Source organism: Tiliqua scincoides, chromosome 8, assembly GCF_035046505.1.
Source record: "Tiliqua scincoides isolate rTilSci1 chromosome 8, rTilSci1.hap2, whole genome shotgun sequence".
Classification (NCBI taxonomy): domain Eukaryota; kingdom Metazoa; phylum Chordata; class Lepidosauria; order Squamata; family Scincidae; genus Tiliqua; species Tiliqua scincoides.
The window spans coordinates 26,392,853-26,412,718 of NC_089828.1; the positions used below are offsets into that span (position 1 = coordinate 26,392,853).

At 44.4% G+C, this 19,866-nt stretch overlaps 1 protein-coding gene and 1 pseudogene across 4 annotated transcripts in view; both read left to right on the top strand.

Moving 5' to 3' along the window:
• Nucleotides 1-19,866, top strand: part of TLN2 (talin 2) — a 225,182-nt gene that overhangs the window by 79,810 nt on the left and 125,506 nt on the right. The window lies entirely within an intron of this gene.
• LOC136659561 (5S ribosomal RNA) lies at nucleotides 12,193-12,312 on the top strand (annotated as a pseudogene).

Below are 19,866 nucleotides of genomic sequence, written 5' to 3' on the forward strand. Positions count from 1 at the left end.
AATCCAAGATGGTGATGCCTGGAAGAATCAGGAAGAAGGGGCTCCTGGGGACATCCGGTGTGCCCCTGTGAGTTTGCTCTCAAACACTGGGGTACACAGGTTGGGAAACACTGTTGTGTAGATCAGTGATGTTCAAACATAGGGGCCTGCAGGTCGAATGCGGACCCCAGAAGCAATTCATCCAGCCCCCATTATAACTGGGCTCTCCCACCGTGATAATTGGGTTCTTTCATATGTTGGCGATATGAACAAGATTTGCACATTTTCTCTTCTGTCATTTCAGTTAATGAGTTTCTGTTTGAGTACGAAGTGCTTATTTTTAGGGCCAACTTTTAGGCAATTGGGGCAATGTCACTCAATTGGGCTCCACACATGATGGGGGCCCTGCTCTGCCCTCCTGCCCAAATTTCCAGATGGCCCGAATTTGGGTCAGTCTGGAAGCAGCTTCTGCCCACCATTGCTTCCAATTGGTCCAAAATTGGTGCCATGCAGGCGTCAGCATGCACGCCTTCCTCTAGAGCAGGCTGCTGCAAACAGGGCAGTGATGGGGAAGAATCAGGGAGTGCTACGGGCTTGGCGCATACTGTACCACTAAAAGTACAGGAGTCCTATCTACCTGCACAGTAGTAATAGATTTTTTTTTCTTATTTGGCTCCATTCAAGCTAAGAGCTTAAAAAAAATTAGTAGAGGGGGCTCCACAAAGGGGTTTCCAGTTGGGCCCCGCAGCTCCTAAGACTGGCTTTGCTTATTTCTGCCCATCATCTGCTTAATGATGTCACTTTCTGCTTAACGATGTCACTTCCAGCCCATGCATGCTAACTTCGGCCTTCTGTATGAAACGAGTTTGACATCCCTGGTGTAGACGATTCTGTTTCTAACTCTCAGGTTGATTCCAGAGGGCAGTGATTGATAACAATCCATTGCTGCTGTGGCAAATTTTAAACAGGTGAGAAGGTTTGCAGCATTTTTCAAGAGGAAAAATATCTTGCATACCTCCATATTTAAAAGCCAAAAACATTTTAAGTACAAATCTCACACTGCCTCACATATAGTGGATGAAGCACCCCCGCTCTAGAAGATGCACCAAAAGTATTACTGTGATTGTTTGCTTAGAAGGAAATCTCGGTGACTCTGGAATGTTATGCATTCCAGTTTCTTTCTTCCGCATTAAAGAAAATAAAAGCAAATCACGTTCTGGTTTTGTCTCAGTAGGGTGTAACGGCGCTCTCCCTGCATCTTGAAAGTCACAACAGGAAGAAAATAATAAAGAGATTCTTGGACAGTCTCTACGTGATTGTCCAAGGAATGTGTTAACTGGGGCACATTTTTGCATGAGGGCCCAGTAAGCCCCTAAATTCCATCACTGTTCGGATATAACTGAAACTTGCCAAATGGAGCTTGAATAAAGAGGGCCGGCCCATTCAGGTGACCAACTGACAGCCCAATCCTATCCACACTTTCCTGGGAATAAGCCCCATTGACTCTAATGGGACTTACTTCTGAGTAGACATGCATAGGACTGGGCAGTGAGACAGTTGTCTCAAGAAGCAAATTAACACGGGAGTGACTGCCTCTCCCTGCCTGCCTCCAGTCAGTCGCCTTCTCTTTGCACTCCCTGGATTCAAAAAGGAACATAGGAATAGAGCAGAAGAGGAAGGCTGGTGGGCTAGAGCTACAACTTGAGATGTAGATAAGTGTTGCCAGAAAGCCTTATAATGATTAAACTTGGTTCACCACAATTTGCATTAATGTAATTTGAAGTTTGTTTTTTAACGGTTCTTTACTTTCTCATCCCCTTGTGAGAAAGATTAGGTCAATCTTGTTGTGTAGCAGCTTAACTGAAAGCTTAAAATGTGTGATACGTTGGGAAGCCCAATGCAACCAGGGCTTTTCAAAAGTACTGAAAAAATACTCCAAGCAATCCAATCACACTAAAAAAAAAAAAATCTCCAAGTCAACCTCAGTTGGTCCTAACATCTCACATGTGAATGGTGAGAGGTATATTTCAATGTGTAGCATAGGTGAAGTGAATAGTATAATACATAAAGTTAAGTGGTGTCGCTAAGGGGGTGGGGGTGCAGGATACAACAGGTGATACCACGGGGAAGGGGTGATACCAGAAGGCCTTGTTGGTCCACCCCCATCCTTCTGGCTGTCCAGAAGTGGCAGTGTCCTCCCTGGATGGCTGCACAAGGACCCCAAGCAGTGCTGCGTGGCTCCGCACAGCGTGCCGGCAGTACAAACTTGGAAGTGCTAGCTGGCAGCTGCAAGAGTGTGCATCTGTCAGAGAGCTAGTAAGGGAGCATGCTAGCAGTCCTTGAACTCCTACAGCTGCCTGTCAGCTCTTCTGTGGCAAGTCGATCAAGGCCCCAATAGTCTCTGGGCATCTAAGATAGCACTGGAGCTTGTGTGAGATCTGAGCAGCCTCTGAAGTGATTGATATGCAGGCATGGCCTGGAGGTGGCGGGTCCAAAGGTGGCATGATGGAGGTGGCATGATGCCACACTGGGTGTCATACCCTTTCAGGGCGCCTCTGGTGAAATTATGTAGTATAAAAAGGTTCAAGGAAGAATCAACAGAAGGAAGAATTCAGTGGAATGTTGACACCCCCTTTTATCAAGTAAGGGGAGAGAAAAAAACATACGAAAATGTAAGATAAGAGATTCTGAGTGTGGCTTAATTCGTTTCTGCCCAGTTCACAGGCACACATATTTGATCCCTGTTGCATATATGCATCGTTGGGCAGAAATGGCTTAAGGTGTGACACAATTGCTTAAGATGTTGTGCTGCTACTTTTGTCTGAGCTCTTTTCCTATTTTCTTTTTCCCCATATCCTCTCCTTTTCTAAAATGTTAGGTGGTGGTGACATTAAGTAACTGGGATCTTTACTTTGAAAGAAATACGTATAGTTTTTTTAATCTGTTCCTTGGATTTTCTTATTGTGAACAAAAGATTGTGTATCCTTTATTCCTTTTAATACAGACCAGAGAGCATACCGCACAGCTGAAGCATGCTACATGACTGTAGTACAGAGCTGTGCAAAGGCTCCACTGGGTTCAAGGAGCTCAATATAAGCAAGGGCTTCTCTACTCACTCTGTTGTTGGAGAGAACTCTGCCATCTCAATTTGCCTGAAACAACATGATGGTTACATATGATCTCCATTCATGTTCCAAAGTATCTGCCTCTGAAGACCAGCAGCAGAGTAGTGTTGTTTTCACACACTGCTGATGGGTTTCCCAGAGGCCTCTGACTGACCTCTGTGAGAGACAGGAAGCTGGACCAGATGGGTCTTTGGCATCCATTAGATGATCCTGCAGGGCTCTTCTAATATTCTTTTGCAAATTGAGCATCCCCTAGGATTGTAAGTAATGAAGCAGTACACCTTTGGATGTGTACTGGAGCAGCTAGATTGGAACACCTGATGAAAATTTCTCTTTTGGAAACAAGCATGAGTCTGAGCTGTCAGACGTGGTCTGGGAAATGTTCTTCACATATCCAATTGCTTATGTTCTAGTCCACTACTTTATCTCAAAATCCCATGTCAAAAGTTAAGCCAAGTCTCCTGTGGAGGGACATCTTGTGGGAAGCCCATTGGGCCTGTTTTTCAACAAGCCCAATGGCCCAATACCATTTGAAAAAAGGCATAACCTGAAATAGTTGGGCCACATGTGTGCCTTAAACGGAGAGCTTGCGTTGGCATGCATTTTTTAAAAGCTCTGCTGTCCTCCAGTGGGGGCATGTGCGCTTGCTCTCCCTCGCTCTCTCTCTGCATCAAGGGAAGCAACATAAAATATTTACTCCTGCTATTGATTTTAATGTTGTTGCTTCCTTTTCAGAGTAATCAAAGTGGCAGGAATTTTAATCATGGTTTGCAGTGCAGTTGCTTAACTCTATGGCAGAAATAATGCCCCCCTCCCTTTTAAAGTGCACATAATGTTTGTTGTCCCCTGGAACGGAAGAGAATTAAAAAGAATTGTTTGACATGGCTGAATATCAGATGTGAAAGCAAACAGGGGGAAGGCCATCTCTTTCATGCCCTGTCTGTCGGTTTTCTGGGGATCTCTGCATGGCCAGTGCTGGAAACAGAATGTTCTACTAGATGGTCCATCTCAATCTCTCAGTCTCAATCTCTCAATTTAATTCATCAGGACTACCTGAGTTCTAATGTGATGGAATGCAGAACTAGTCCCCAAAATTGGCCCTGGTGCCTTGGCATCTGGGATGCTGAAAAGGGCAGGAAGTGATTTCACTTCATCCCCTGCCCTGCCCCTGTGACCTGACCACCCCCGTGTCATAGATCTTGGCTCCTTCCTTGAACCACTAACCCTTCCCTGGAGAAAGGAATGCTAAGTTCAAGGCTCCCGTTTCCAGGTAATTTTGAGCCCTGGCAGCATTGCCTGGAAAGAGGTTTGGGTGGGAAAGAGAGAGACAAGAACCAAACAGCAAAAACAAAATCAAAACATTACAGAAGCCCTGATATATCGGACACTGTTTCTCTCATTGCATCCTGCCATGGTCAACCAGAGATACTTCTGGGAATCCCATGAGTAGGGCACAAAAGCGACAGCCCTGTCCAACTTTTGCTTCCCAGCAACGAGATCTCAGAAGTCATTGCCTCTGAACACAGAGGCTCCATACAGCAGTTCTTATAAACTGGAACAGATAGATCTCTCCTCCTCTTCCTCTATGCATTTTTGTACTCCCTCTAAGTCAGTGGCAGCACATATATTATGTGCTGTGTCTTTTGGGTGCCATGGATCTCTCCTCTCCTTGGACAATTCAGGAACTCATTTATTTCTTCATCCATGTCAGTTCTTAGAAAATCTGGCTGGTTCCTAAATTTTGCAAAAATAAATACATTACCTCTCTGTCTTAGTAATGCATCACACTGATTTTTGATGCACAGCACTATAAAAATCTTCCGTGATTTCAGATTAGGGTATATGAAGAACGGCTTGCACTCCATGTGAACCTGCCCACTCCGCACTGGGCATCCTGCTCCATATGATGCCACCTTCAGAAGTGAATCAGATGGTGACCCAAAGACAAGGCCTTCTCAATGGTGGTACCTTGGTTTTAGAATGGATTCCTCAGAGGCACTCTCTTGGCACTGATTGACTAGCGTTTTGGTGCAAGGGAAAGGAAAGTCTGTTCTCCTGAGCTTTCAGTGGAAGATTGGTTTTTGTTTTTATTTCTGCTATTGTGTTTGCTTTGTGTTCTTGCTGCTTTTCTGCTGTTGTGTTCTGTTATGCTGAGACATGGGAGGAAAACCTTCTTCTTGTCGCACACCATATAGACTGTAGGAAAGGCGGCTAAGCAATTGTTTTGACAGATTAAATAATGCGTGCGCATGCATTGGTAGCCACTGCCTTGAAATGTGCACCAAATATCCACTGATGATGAAGAACTTTGCAGATCTTTGCCAGTAGCTGAGCTTGAACCTGGGCCCGTATATTATTGCCAGCACTCGATCTGTTCTTTATTAATGTCTGTTCCGATGCCTTCATTTGACATTAGGATAACATTGGCAGCACTCTACGTTTGTGAGACTGCTAGGACTGAGAAGAAGCAAACAGATAACAGACCAGTGCTGAACATTTTCTGGTGGATGTTTCCATTTCTTTTATTACTTTTTAAATGCAGTAAACAGTGTTCCTTCTGAGCTTCCACTCCCTTAATAAATATGCAGAGCATCTTTTGTGTTTGGCTCTGAATTGTTGCCTCCTTCACCACTGAGAAAAGTACAGAAGGAATCTTAGCTTCTCTTATGATGTCTGAGTGGCAATGTCTGCGTCCAAATCTGAGGAGGCAGAACCAGCAATGGGCTTAGTCCTGGACTCTGATGCCAGAGCTTGAAGAACTTCCAGAATAGGAACCTCAGAGGCTCAACTGCCTGAAGAACACTCCCATTGTATCCCTTATTCTCCCCAGTGACGGCACATCCGTAACGACAACAGACAAGGTGGGATTTGACTGTGGGGAGGCAGAATGCAAGGTTCTAGGCTGCCCCTTTAAGGTTCCTGTGCTCCAGACTGGGAGTCGGAGTGTGTGGGGTTGTATTTAAGGCCTCAACCCACCTCTGATGCTAATCAGAGCAACTTGGTCACTTGGAGCTATCCATGGTACTGTGACTCTGATTGGTCTTGGCCATCTAACTACTTAGTCTTGCCTTATTGGGCTTCTGCTCATGGTCCAGACCAGGGGTGTCCAAACCCCGGCCCTGGGGCCACTTGCGGCCCTCAAGGAACCCCTAGTCTCCAATGAGCCTCTGGCCCTCCGGAGATTTGTTGGAGCCCACACTGGCCCGACACAACTGCTCTCAGCGTGAGGGCAACTGTTTGGCCTCTTGCATGAGCTGTGGGATGAGGACTTCCTCCACTGCTCGCTGTTTCACATCATGATGCAGTAGCGGCAGCAAAGGAAAGGCCAGCCTTGTTTTTTTTAGGCCTTTTTTAGGCCTTGAGCTATTGCAAGACCTTCATTCATTCATATAAGTTCATCTTTAATATATACATTTATGTAAATTTATTCAAATTTGAAATGTAAATTAATTCGGTCCCCGACACTTGGGCTGTCAGAGAGACGATGTGGCCCTCCTGCCAAAAACGTTGGACACCCCTGGTCTAGACACAAGAGTGCCATGATGGAAGCAAACCAATTTAGTTGGGGTACAAAATGCTCCTGATACTGAAATACCTTGTCAGACTGAGTGGGAATATGTCATTATGATCTGGTATTGACTGCTGTTGTCTCTAATACAGTGGTTCCCAGAGTCATGGGTTACGACCCACTATCGGGAGCCAAACCTAGGCCATTCCCCTTATGGGGAATCCATCTGGAATTGGCTCATGATCCACCATTTGAGAAACACTGATCTTTGGCTATCCTTTATGCTTTAGCTATCTAATCTACAAGTGAGCAATTTAAAGCTTCTGCTCCACAGCAAAGCCCTTGAAGGCACATAAAATACAGTAAAGCAAGCCATCAAAAATAGCCCTGTCTTCAACTCTGACCTCTAAATGCAGTTGCATGTTATAAACATGTGCTCTTTTGCATAATATAGTCCAAGAGCAAAATGTGGTTAAATTTTACAGGATTCGTTACAGGATTTGAACTCCCACCCCCACCCCCCCTGACCAAATGACTCAGTCAGTATGTAAGAGTGGAGTGTACTCACTGACTGATGCTCGCATGTCAGTCAGGGGACTGTTCTAAGAGCAGTTTTCATCATGCGCATGCTGAAAGGAGCTTGGCTGCCTCTGGTGAAGACTTGGCATCAGTTGAATGTTTGGCCCTGTCTCAAGGCACTAAACTCAACTGTAGGGCCATCATGGGGAAGGCTTTTACACTTCAGTGCCAGAACCACATGTTGTTCAGGAAAACAGTCTTCCAAAGGAGAAACACCAGCTTGATTTTGTGTGGGAATTATGTGATGTGGTGAACAAGTGTACAGCCTTTTTTCTTGGCAACCTCAATTTTCCCCTGGACATTTTCTCTGGTTGCAGGCCAAGAGTTGGTTGAGATCAGAGATGGCCCTGCCACATGACAAGGTCAGGTGGCATCCTCAGGAATGTTAAGGAGTGCTGCGAAGGGCAGTTGTGCAAGAGATGGATCCGAGCCATGGGTCACAAGCAACTGGGAGGTTTCTAATCACAGAGCTGGCACAGGAAAATTTCCAATCCGTTATGTCCCATGTTAAGCAGAAGGGAGGTGCCACTTTGGATTTTCTACCTGGGGAAACAAAGTGTTATAGCATTTATGTATTCTATAAGGCAGTCATTCCAAACTGTGTACCAAAGCAAAGTAATGTAGCTGTGAGGTAATTGGAATGCCTCAGGGGAAAGCATATGTTGAAAGCTTATCTGAGTCAACACACTTATTCACAGGAGTTTGCCTGCTGTGTGTCTGCATGATTTACTGCTCTGGCATTGCCTCTTTCCAATCAGCTTCCACTGGGCATGGCTAATTCTGCCATTTCTCTGCATCAAGTCTGATTGGATCTTTCAAACATGCCATCTGCAGAAATGCAGCAAAATTGCACATTCTAGAAGAGGCTGATTATTGTAGGTCTGCATGAGTCATAGTTCTGGTTGTGCCTCCTTCTGACTGGGTGGCACTCACAGATCAGTGTTTGTGCAGAAACAGAGGAGATGGCCAGGCAGTACGCTTTGAAAACGGCTGATTTGTTGATCATCCAGGATTCTGTGAGCTCTTGTCACCAACATATGATCTGAACTTCCATGATGATGAGTGAGACATAATGACATTGAAACAACGACATTATGGTTTGGTTTTCTATACATAAACAGAGCTCCGCCTTGGGCTTCTATGCTCTCTGTGCCCTGCCCTCCTTCACTCTTGCACTGAGTCCCTGGTTGTCTATGCTCTCTGTGCCCTGCACTCCTTCACTCTTACACTGAGTCCCTGGTTGTCCCTGGTTGTCTGCAACCTGAAGTTTGCCATTTCATCTGAGCATGGTGAACTGTGATCTGTTCAAACCCTAGTTTAGCCTTAAACCAGGATCCCAAACTATAACAGTCCTGATATAAGGGCAAATATGTTTTGAGCAAACCACAGTTTGCTGAGTTGTGATACAGTGGCAAACTATGGTTTACCAAGAAGCAGAAAACAAAGCATCTCGGTACACAAAGGAGTGAAGGAGCATGTGAGCCTCAAAGTCTGCTGTACACATGCACATAGTGTCATAGATTTGGATTGTCTGCTCTTGATGTAAGTCTAGTACCAAAGGTCTATTCTCCTTTCCTTTCTTCTTATATCTAAGTTTCATTTAATAGGCAGTAGAGATTCAGCTCTCTCTCTTTCAAACCCCATAATTTTTTCCCCATGTTATTCATGGTAAACTGGAGGAAACAGAGAAGTACTCTTTGTATCTTGGCAAAGTTCTGTTGCTTTTAAGCAGAGCAGTTTAGAAATTTACATTGAAATCAGTAGAAAATAGAACTCTGATTAGAGAATTCGTGATGAACCTAAAATGGTAGTAAAGACCACCCTTGTCTGAAGTTTGACCACCTACTGAAAAATACAAAAGAGCTGTTAAAACATTGCACATGTGGAAGTGATGTGATTTCCCAAAATCCTGCACCACTCCCTAGCATGAGATTTTAAAGATGTTTACACTCAATTTTGCTGGGTGTGTTGCGGCATTCTTAGGTCAGCTCCTTGCCCCTTTCCAAATGTTCTAAATGAGCATCTGATGGCCAGGAAGACCAAGAATGTGGGAAATAATAGTCCTAATTATATGCCTAAATAGAGGCATTAAACAATTCAAGATTTTTGTTTTGTTTTAACTGCACTTCAATCAGTGGTATGTGCATGTATGTGTGTGAGAGAGAGATAATCAAAAAAATGTTTGAAATGCCCCCCTTATTGCTCTGTAATCTTAAATGCATTGGGACTTACTTCCAAGTGGGATCAGCTTGTTCCTTCTGATGGTCTTGGCATTTTTTTTTTTATTTGCTCTCCCTTTTATTGTGTAACTTGGCTGATTTGCTTGAATCATCAAGAAGATTCTGCTGGGCAAGGCACTTCCTCCTTCAATTGGTGCCCTAGACCAGGGGTGCCCAAACCCCGGCCCTGGGGCCACTTGCGGCCCTTGAGGACTCCCAATGCGGCCCTCAGGGAGCCCCCAGTCTCCAATGAGCCTCTGGCCCTCCAGAGACTTGCTGGAGCCCACACTGGCCTGACGCAACTGCTTTCAGCATGAGGGCGACTGTTTGACCTCTCGCGTGAGTTGTGAGATGAGGGCTTGCTCCACTGCTTGCTGTTTCACATCTGTTGTGCAGTAGCGGCAGCAAAGGAAAGGCCGGCCTTGCTTTGTGCAAGGCCTTTTATAGGCCTTGAGCTATTGCAAGACCTTCATTCAGTCATATAAGTTCATCTTTAATATATTCATTTATGTAAACTTATGTAAATTTATTCAAATTTTAAATGTAAATTAATTTTTTTTCCCCGACCCCTGACACAGTGTCAGAGAGATGATGTGGCCCTCCTGCCAAAAACTTTGGACACCCCTGCCCTAGACTAATGTTCTAAATTATTTGGGTGGTTGGTGGATAATCAGGACCACATGGCCTGCTCTGCACCCCTAACAACTGTAACAATCTGATAACACTTTGGATTTCCTATTTGCACTAGGGCCTCCATGCAATCTGCACACCTCAATACTCCAGTGAGTCGTTTAGGCTTACATATCATGGACTCTGCAAGTGAAAGCCCCTATGAAAATATTAGGGTGGTTACCTGGTTGAAAAAATCTTAGTTTATTGATTACATTTGTAGAGAGGAAAATGAAATTGTTCTGAAACACAAAAGCTTCTTGTAATGTGTCTAAGTCTAACATTGACTTAGAAAAAGCATTCCCTCCAATGACTGAGAGAAGGGGGGATTTTCTAGATATTGGTTTTTGCCATCTACAGTCGTATTTGTATTATTCATTCATTTGATTTAGATCCTGCCTTTCTCCCCAAAGGGCATCCAAGGCTTTTATTATTAAAGCAAAGTTTTTAAAATCTGCCATCCAATTAATTGAGAAATTTTTTTCTTATTAAAAGATGTTTTTAAATTATTAACCAAAGCTGACTAAATCAATTTTAGATGTCACTGCCCTACCAAATATCAAATCCAATGTGTGAATATCAGGCAGCAGTCATAATTCCCTCATGCCACCATCCCCATGTGTGTAATCTACATGCCAGTATAGCGCTAGTGTGGTCTCAAATTGTGGGGATTAATATGTGGGGGGGGGGGGAGAGGGTCTCCTCAGCTGATGTTCCTGGAACATCAGAAAGTATGCCTTATGGAGCCAGGCTGTTGATCCATCTTGCTCAGTGTTGTTTAGACCAGTGGTTCTCAAACATTTTACTGTCATGACTCACTTCATCAGCCGCAGTGGCCACATCGCACCCCAGAATGCCTTGCAACTTCTGGGTTGCACTGCAGAATGCCACACTATAAGACAGTCTGGGGCATGATGCAGCCAATGATGTAGGTAGCATTCTGTGGCCCAGAATGCCTTGTGGCTTCCAGCATGCACCATACCCGCAGTTCACGAAAAACGTGGTCGTGACCCGCAGTTTGAGAATCGCTGGTCTAAACTTACTGGTACTAATGTCTTCAGGCTTTCATGCAGAAAGAATTGCTGGTCTAAACTTACAGGTACTAATGTCTTCAGGCTTTCATTGCTTCTCAACCCTTACCTGGAGATGTCGGGCATTGTACCAGGAAGCTTCTGCATTCAAAGCACGTGCTCTTCCATTCAGATATGGCCCCTCTTTTTTAATCTGAGGAGCCTGAACTTGTTAACCTTTAACCACTTTGATTCTATAACTATTCACTTTGGCTCTGATAGGGGCTAGGAGCCCAATCCTGTGGTCCGTGCCACGCTTCTGCGGCACGGACCACAGTCGCAAATGTGCTGTAAGGCATGTTTGCAGGGCTTACCATCGGGCTCCCGCCAGAGCTGGCTCAGCTCCGGCCGGCGCTGAACCAGCATGCAGTGGGAACCCGCATTCCGCGGCTTGGTGGTCTCTGTGACCACCAGGCTGCGGAACGGGAAATGGGGGCGTGGTCAGGGGCGTGGGGGAGGCGTTCCAGGGAGGGGGAGGCGTGGTCAAGGGCGTGGGGGGTGTTCCCAGAGACAGGAGAGGCAGGTGCGTGGAGCCAAGCTCCGCAGGATCCAGGGTGCTCAGGCAGGGCTGCTCGCCCTACACGAGTGCCTTCACTTTAGCGGCAACCAAACAGTCGCTGCTAAGTGAGTAGTCCCATTGCGTGACTGCTTCCCTTACTCGGGGGGAAGGGGACGAATGTCCCCTTCTCCCGAGGAGCCTCCCGCGGTAGCGTGGGAGGTTCTGGATCTGGCAGGAGCCCTTTGTGGATCCTGCCGGATCCCACAGCTGTGGGCAGCTCAGGCTTGGGCTGTAAATCCCTAATCTCCATATGTATGATGCAAGAAGGAATGCATGACCAGGGGTAGCATCAGAGGTTGGGTACTGACTGGGGGCCCACACCAGCAGAGGGCCCACCTGACTACGCCAATCCCTAAACCTCCAGTTCTAGTGACAGTCCCCAATGCACCATCACTGGGCAGGCAGCAGTATGATGAAGGGTTTCTATGCAGGGCTTTACCCCAGAGTCCTCTGCAACCTGATGGCAGCATGGCACATGGCTAAGTTGAACAGCAACTGTTACCCTGCACATGCCCAATCTCGTCTGATCTTGGAAGCTAAGCAGGGTCAGGCCTGGTTAGTACTTGGATGGGAGACCGCCTGGGAATACTGGGTGCTGTAGGCTTATACCATAATCTTTCGAGACTGAAGGTTGCCAACCAAGTTGAACATCTGATTGGCAGAACACAACTGTGCCCTTGATGCTTTTCAATTGTTTTGAAGGATTTTAAGCAAAAGAAGCTGTGAACAAGCTGTGGGATTAAAACTGGTTTTGAAGCTTCTTGCTTGAGAGAGTGACATGGAAGTGTTCTTGTTCTGATTGCTTAATGCTGTACCTTGTTGCATTGCCACAGACAAGCAAGCCAATGAAAGGTTGATCGGTTTTGTCAGAGAGCCATTATGCAAATTTGAAATCTAAGTGAGCACTGCTTTGAAAACTCTTAGATGATGTCTTCGCAGTGGTATTCTGCCTTTCTTCCTCCTGCCTGGGTGGACCAAAAGAGAGATGCTCCATGCCACCACACAAAATATATAGGGGCTCAGAGATGGTTTGGGGGGGGATCAGCAGTGAGGCCTTCTGAAGATTCTGGGCCTTCCAGTTGCCCACACCTCATATTAAAACAAAGATAATTATTCTTGCTTTGGTGGTCAAGAGGTTAACCAATAAAATGGTGTCCTCTTATATTTAGCAGGGGGAGGGCAACTATCCCTAGTCACCCCAGCATGGCGTCTCTTTCAGTGGCTGTTGCTGGTGTCTCCATCTCTTTTTAGACTGTGAGCCCTTTGGGGACAGAGATCCATGTATTCAGTTGCATAGCTAATGATCATGGAGCCCGGTGCCAAGCTCAAAATGATGCCCCAGAAGTGATGTCATAACCAGAAGTGATGTCACGTCCGGGATTTTTGAAATGAGAACTGGGGGGAAACATGCTTCCTTCCACCGGCAGTTTACCACCCACTTGCTCTACCACCTCCCCACAGCCAGTGGCATTGCTAAGGCACTTATCTACTACCTGGGCACAAAGTAGATTTGTAGCCCCCCAAAAAACAAAATCAAATTTAATTAAGTAAATAAATGAAAAGTGTGCCCCTGATTGGTTTGAGACACTGTGCTGGGGTGAAGAGGTTATTCTTCTCCTGCTAAATTTAAGAAGATCACCACTTGAAGAACTGCATCCTTACCCAATTAGCAGGGGTAAGTGTATTATGATATATGGAAATGAGAGATGACTCATATTAACACCTTATTTGTTCCATGCTGTATCATAAAATGTCATTTACATAATGCCAATAACATAATAACATGTCATTGGCTATCAGAACAATCAGTCTGATTGGTCAGTTTTGAGTTGAAGAAATCTCCTTTTTGTTCCATGAGGCAGTTGTGTTTTCATTTTCTGGTTAATTGGCCATAACTTTTGATAGAATACAGATATTCCAATGCAGTTTGTTTCAATGCGTTCTGCATTAAATTACCTTTCCAATGATTCATAACATGATGGTATTATTCATGCATTCCAAGATTTTCACAATTTTGGTCACTAGTGTCAAGGTCAGCTTGTTGCCCCCTAAAGTTTGATGCCTGGTGAAGCCGCTACCCCCTGCACCTCCTTAGCTATGCCACTGCATGCATTCATTTGTTTTTCTGTGTAAACCACTTTTTGTTGAAAAGCAGTATATAAAAATTTACTACTGATAAATTATAGTTAATAATAATCCAGTCAATAAATGAATATGGAAGATTGGTGCATTTGTAAACCAAGAGTTGATAATAATTAGGAGGGTGGGAGGTTAGGAGGAGCCTGCTCTTCTACCATTCTTGTGATCATTGAAGACTTCTGTCTAGAAGACATGTTGATAGAAGGCCAAAGGTTGCACTAATAAGGCAGTGGTTCTCCAGCTTTTAGCGTCGGGACCAACTTTTTAGAATGAGAATCTGTCAGAACCCACCGGAAGTGATGACATGATCGGAAGTGACATTATCAAGCAGCAAATTTTTTAACTATCCTATGCTGGAATTCAACCCACACTTACCCAGGAGTGACTGTCTTTGTTAAAAGCATATATACAGTAGCCTGTTAAAAGTACAGATCTATAGTATTTTCCCAAATGCAGTCACATACCAGTCTAATATATTAAAAATGAAATATTGAAATAATGGGAACCCACTTGAAATTGGCTCGCGACCCACCTAGTGGGTCACAACCCACAGTTTGAGAAACACTATAATAAGGCTTTTTGGTACCTGAGGTAGAAAACCTAAATGGCACCCCTTCCCACTAAGTAACATGGGGTGCCATCCAATGCAATTTCTTGTGGAAGTGAGGAGAATGAAATCTCCGCTGCTAAATTATTTTTTGTGCAATCATGTTAAGGTCTATTTTAGGGATATTCCATAGTTACAGACGTTTAAGTTTGTTTTTATTGTTGGTTTATTTTTGCTGTCTCTAATTAGCCTTATGAGGACTTCGTACTGGAAGATGGTTACAGTTTAAAAAAAAAAAACTTGTAATTATGAACTAGGGTATAGCAAACATTTTGGAGTATTTTGAATGCACATTGTGGAATAAGAAATCAGCAGGCATTGATTATTCAAGTTGCACTAATTGCTAAGAGGAAATGCCAGCTTTCCCAGGCTTACTTAGTGCTAGTCATTTGAGCTAACTAAACATGTCATGGTAAAGTAGGACATGATGAGCAGAAATATGATGATAAATAATTGTGACATACAGGGCACAGTGTTTGAATGATGTGAAATCAGTGGTCCTCAAAGTGTCCTCCTAGGAACTCTAGGGCTCCCTGAGACTGCTTCAGGGTCCCCATGAACAGAAGTAATCCCCAAATGTTCAGCGCTGCACCACTCCATGTTAGCAAATTTTTGAGTCTGTGCTATGAATGTTCAGTTATCTGTTGATGGGGGTACAGTCATCATTGCTGTTTGTATAAGATTGACAATTATTCATTGTATAAGAATAGGCCCTCAGTTTGGCTGTACTTGTTGTAAGAGGCGACTGAACAGCCACCGGGTAGATGGGACTCCTCAGCCTGGGAAGGCAGCTCATCTGAGAGAAGGAAAACTCTGATCCCAAACCTCCACTGCCTTGTGGCTACATCCAGTTGTGGAAAAGGCTTCAGGGGTCAACCTTGAGGCAAAATCTGGAGCCGGAGTCCCTGAGGCAGTTCATGGCTGAACACAGTCACATTCTGGCAACTCCTGCGACGCCGCTGAAACCAGCCGTATTGGCTTCTGCCTTTCCATTGGACCATTTCAGCGACGTGGAGAGGGGGGATTTGCTGCATGGGTAACAACCTATCCTCCATACCTACTTTACCCAGGCTTCGCGCACTGGAGAGGACACTCTGTTCCAGAGCCACCATTCAGAGCGTGACACCATGGTCTTCCGAGACTGAAGGATGCCAACATGAAGATTGACATGACTACTATGTTTTGAACACCTTTGAAACAAAAAAAATTATTTTTAAAAATTTCATTGTGTGCAATCCACCAGTAAATTCTCCTATTGAAGTGAACGGGGACAGCAAGAGTTTACAGTTTTGAATACCACATTGCTAGACAGGAGACTCCCTTTGGGGAATTCCATCTCAAAAACTAAAATATCTTGCTCTTCTCCTGATTGGATTGAGCATCTTACAACATGTCATACTTATTTGGGGCGGGGGGGGGGGAGAGATGGAGGTTTATAACATTTATGCTTTGTGTAGACACTGAGTTTCTCTCCCGCTTTCATAATACTAGAACTTAGGGTCACCCCATAGAATTGATTGACTATGAATTTAGCGCAGGAGAGAGAGAGAGAGAGAGAGAGAGTCTTTCACATAATACTTCATTTATGTATTCATTCATTCATTCATTCATTTCAGTGATTGAAATAACCAGGGATGGAACTCACGTCTGAGATGAATTCTTGTGAAAAAATGGATTTTTCTCAACCTGTGGGAAACTCGAGTCACATGTGCCATTGACTCGAGGTTGACTTGTGGCAGTGACTCAGTCAAGACTCGTGAATTGAATAGACTCAAGACTTGCTTTTGTGTGTGTGTGTGCTTGCTTGCTTGCTTTTTTCACCACTTCCACATAGCGACTTGTTTCTCGAAAAGACTCGAACCCAAGTCAAAATGATGTGAAAAATGACTCTGGACAAGTCATGACAGCCTTCCATTATGACATAATTTGTGACATAATGACATACTTTGTGACTTGAGTCGGGGGGGGCAGAGATTCAGGACAACTCAAGACTCAGCACTGTGGCACATCCCTGGAAATAACTGTCGTAGGATGTGGTGATCTGGTCTTCATAACTTTTAAAAAGGGTTTGGAGAAATTCATAGAGAGATAGGGGTACTGACAGCTATCCACCATGGTAGCTTAGAATCAGCAGGTTCACAGTCAATGTGACTTTCAGTGCTAGTTACTTGGGAACAAACAGTGAGGGAGAACCATTGCCTTCACACCATGATTGTGGGCTTCCAGGAAACCATCTGGCTGGCCGCAGCGGAAAACAGGATGCTTGGCTAGTTGGATCTTCTGGTTCACTTGGTTCATGGGAGTCACATAACACTTGTTTGTTTTTATTTGTAGGCACTGGGAATGTTGTAGAATTGTTAACAAGGCATGTGTGGAGGAATCTTAAGGTGCAGGATATCCTCTTTTGGGCAGGGGTTAACCAAAGTAATCCTGCCATTTGTCTATATACTTCCTCAGTCCATCCTTCCGTAGGGCATGTGCTGGCCTTGTGGATCTTTAGGGTAACGATAGTGGCTTCAGCTGTGTCCTCTTTCAGTTTTGTGCTGGAAGGGTGTGCAATGTTCAAAAATAACTCAGTTTGATACCACATTTCAAGCTTCAGAACATTTCACATCCTACATCCTTACTATGTATGTCCTTGCAAGGTATACCAGCATTGTCATCTGTTACCAATGAGACCCTGAGGGCAAATGATGAATCAGCTCAATTAATTGGTTGATTACCCTCTTTACCCTAATTTGATGGCATCCCACAACAGCTGAGCTTGTTAACCTCCACACAAGAAGAGGTTTTCGTGATACGCAAGTATTGAAATGGGTTTGATTTTATCATCTTATTGAATTGCTTTGTCCACAAAACATTTTATTTTGAGTGACAGCCTGAGTTGAGAGTCGATCTGGTTCTCCTAGTGAGGAAATGGTCTCCCTCACTCTAAAAACATCCCCTGAACTATGCTGTCTTTCCATGTTCAAAATGGCAATGCTTCTTGGCAGTGTGAATCCCTGACTCATAGGAAGGAACCTCCTGGCTTCCTGAGGGACTTCCTTTGCAAGTACGCTGGGTTGGGGAGGGACAGAAATTTAAGATGAACAACGGCTGGCCTGGGAATTGAGAACTGTTGTTGATACAAAGGGTAAGGTCTGCCAGCATTCCACATATTCAGGCGTCACGTTTGGATTAACTTAATAGTCAGCAGAACATAAGTGTTTGGACTGGAATTGGTTTCATTCATGTCATCTTGGGCATCTGAAGAATTTCACATCCTTCCATTTCAGTTGAGAACTTGTCAGAATTCAGGCTAAAAGTGGATCTGTCAATATTTTATTAATTTTGAGAGAGGGTCTTTGGGGGGGGCATCCTTTTGTACTGGTCCAAAACTACCTGGCTTGGCACCAGTCCAGCAATAAGTGTCAAAAGTCCCAAGTTTTGGCTGCCTCAACCCCCTATAAGTATGGCTACAACCTTTAAGGTTGTTTTAAAACCTTTTAAATGGACTAAAAAGGCCCCTGATAAATTGGGCAACACTTTTTTTGACATTAGTAGCTATGCAAACAACTGTTAGTAGGTTTCATCTTAAGAGCCTTTCCCCTTCACTCAGAGGACAAAATGCCTCTTCTAAGAGAGTACTGGGTTGCTATTATCCATCCATCTCCCTCCTTTCTACCTCTGAAGAGGCCCCCAAGGTGACACTTTAAAAATACACTACAATACTCAGGTCAGTGCTGATGTCTATAGGAGCTGGGTTATAAACTCACTCTGGCTTGGCCACCCTTTCTTCCTTTCCCCCATCAGGGCATTCGATAATCACCTTTTAAAAACATAATCTGTTTCTTTCTTCAGAACTTCTGTTAATCATATGCAAATTCAGTTTATTGATTCCAAGTCTTTTGACTATTATGTCTTTATCCACCTGACCAAAGGTCCATTTACATACAGTGCCTAATTCCTGTTATATCAGCCCTAGGAAGTGCCAAAAAAGAAGTGAGAAGGGGCAAGACAAGCAGTCACCCTCCTTCCCAACAGTTGGATTTCTGTGGCTACTTGAAAGAAAGTGCTGGCTGTGAATAAGCATTTTAGTCTCTGTGACAAATGAGGACTTGAGCAGCAATGCATTCAAAATTCCTTTCTTAGAGAAGTATGCCCAGTTTTTTTCCTCTTCTAACCTTCAGAAAGTTGTTTGATGACAGTGCTTGGCCTCAGGATGTTGTTTTCAACCACATAATGCACAAAGTCAGCATTGGCTGAATGGCCTCTGAGCATGTGCAGAGTGCATGTCCCTTCCTACTGAATAAGTACAGAAAGCTGTGTGTGTCTGAGACTGAGCAAGGTCTTTTCTAATCAGTGGTTGGTGTTGCCAAAGAGTCTTTCCTGAGCCAAGACCTTCCTCCCTCTCACTCTCTCTGTCTCTCTCAAAATTAAGTGCAGGGAAGACTTCTTTTGTTCTGCCAAGTTTCTGAGGGGTGCTGATTTCCTGGCTGTGTTCTTTAGGGGCAAGGGTGGAACAGTTTTCCTATGTGCTGCTTTTTAATGTTTTCATTTATTGGTTGTATTTTTTGATGCTTTCTGTATATTGTAATGGTTGGCTTGTCAACTGCCTTTCAGCAGAAAGGCAAAATATAAAGAGAAGAACTGAATATTTATTAGATTTGTAATTGATATGATGTCTTTCCTCTAAGGAGCCCAAGGTGGTGGGGGAGGGAAGTGATTTCATTTGATCCTCACAACAACCTTGCAAGGCAGGTCAGTCTGAGATAGATGGCTTTAGAAAATGATAAACCTGCAGGCAGGATCTGTTTCCCCCTCCCCTCCATACAGCACCTAACTACTTCCGGAGTTATACATCAGCTCAAGGTCTCCGTTTGAGCTTTGTGGCTGTGCAGGGTTTTGAACCCAGGTCTTCCTGGTTGAAAGGCAACCTGTTCTTAGTCCTGCTCTGATGAAATTATAGATGGTGCAATTGTATTCTGAAGCCTCTGTTAAGGGTGTTCACTGGTGAAGGCAAAACATCCTCTGACAGCTGGAGAGGACCGCCTAGTTGCAGAGAAGCCTTTTAGCAAGCAAAGAGCATTGCTCATCTCTTCCTTGTCATGTGGGTCCGACTGGCACCCATTTTTGTGCTCACCAATGACTGTTGTCTGCCCAGCTGTTGGAAGCTGAGAAGTAAATCTCTCCAAGAGGAGGGAGAGGGAAAATCTTGAAAAAGAAACTAGAAGGCATTCAGCCTTGACTTGGTTTCTAAGTAACAAACTGGCCTCACAACTGAGTCATATTTTAAAGGGTTGGGGTTTTTGTTTACACTTCACTGGGTGAGGAACTATTAAAAGACCAACCTAATTTTTTCCCAAGATGTTAGCTTTCCAAGCTAAGGAGGACCACAGGGCGCAGGGAGGCTTCTAAGTCTTCATATGACTC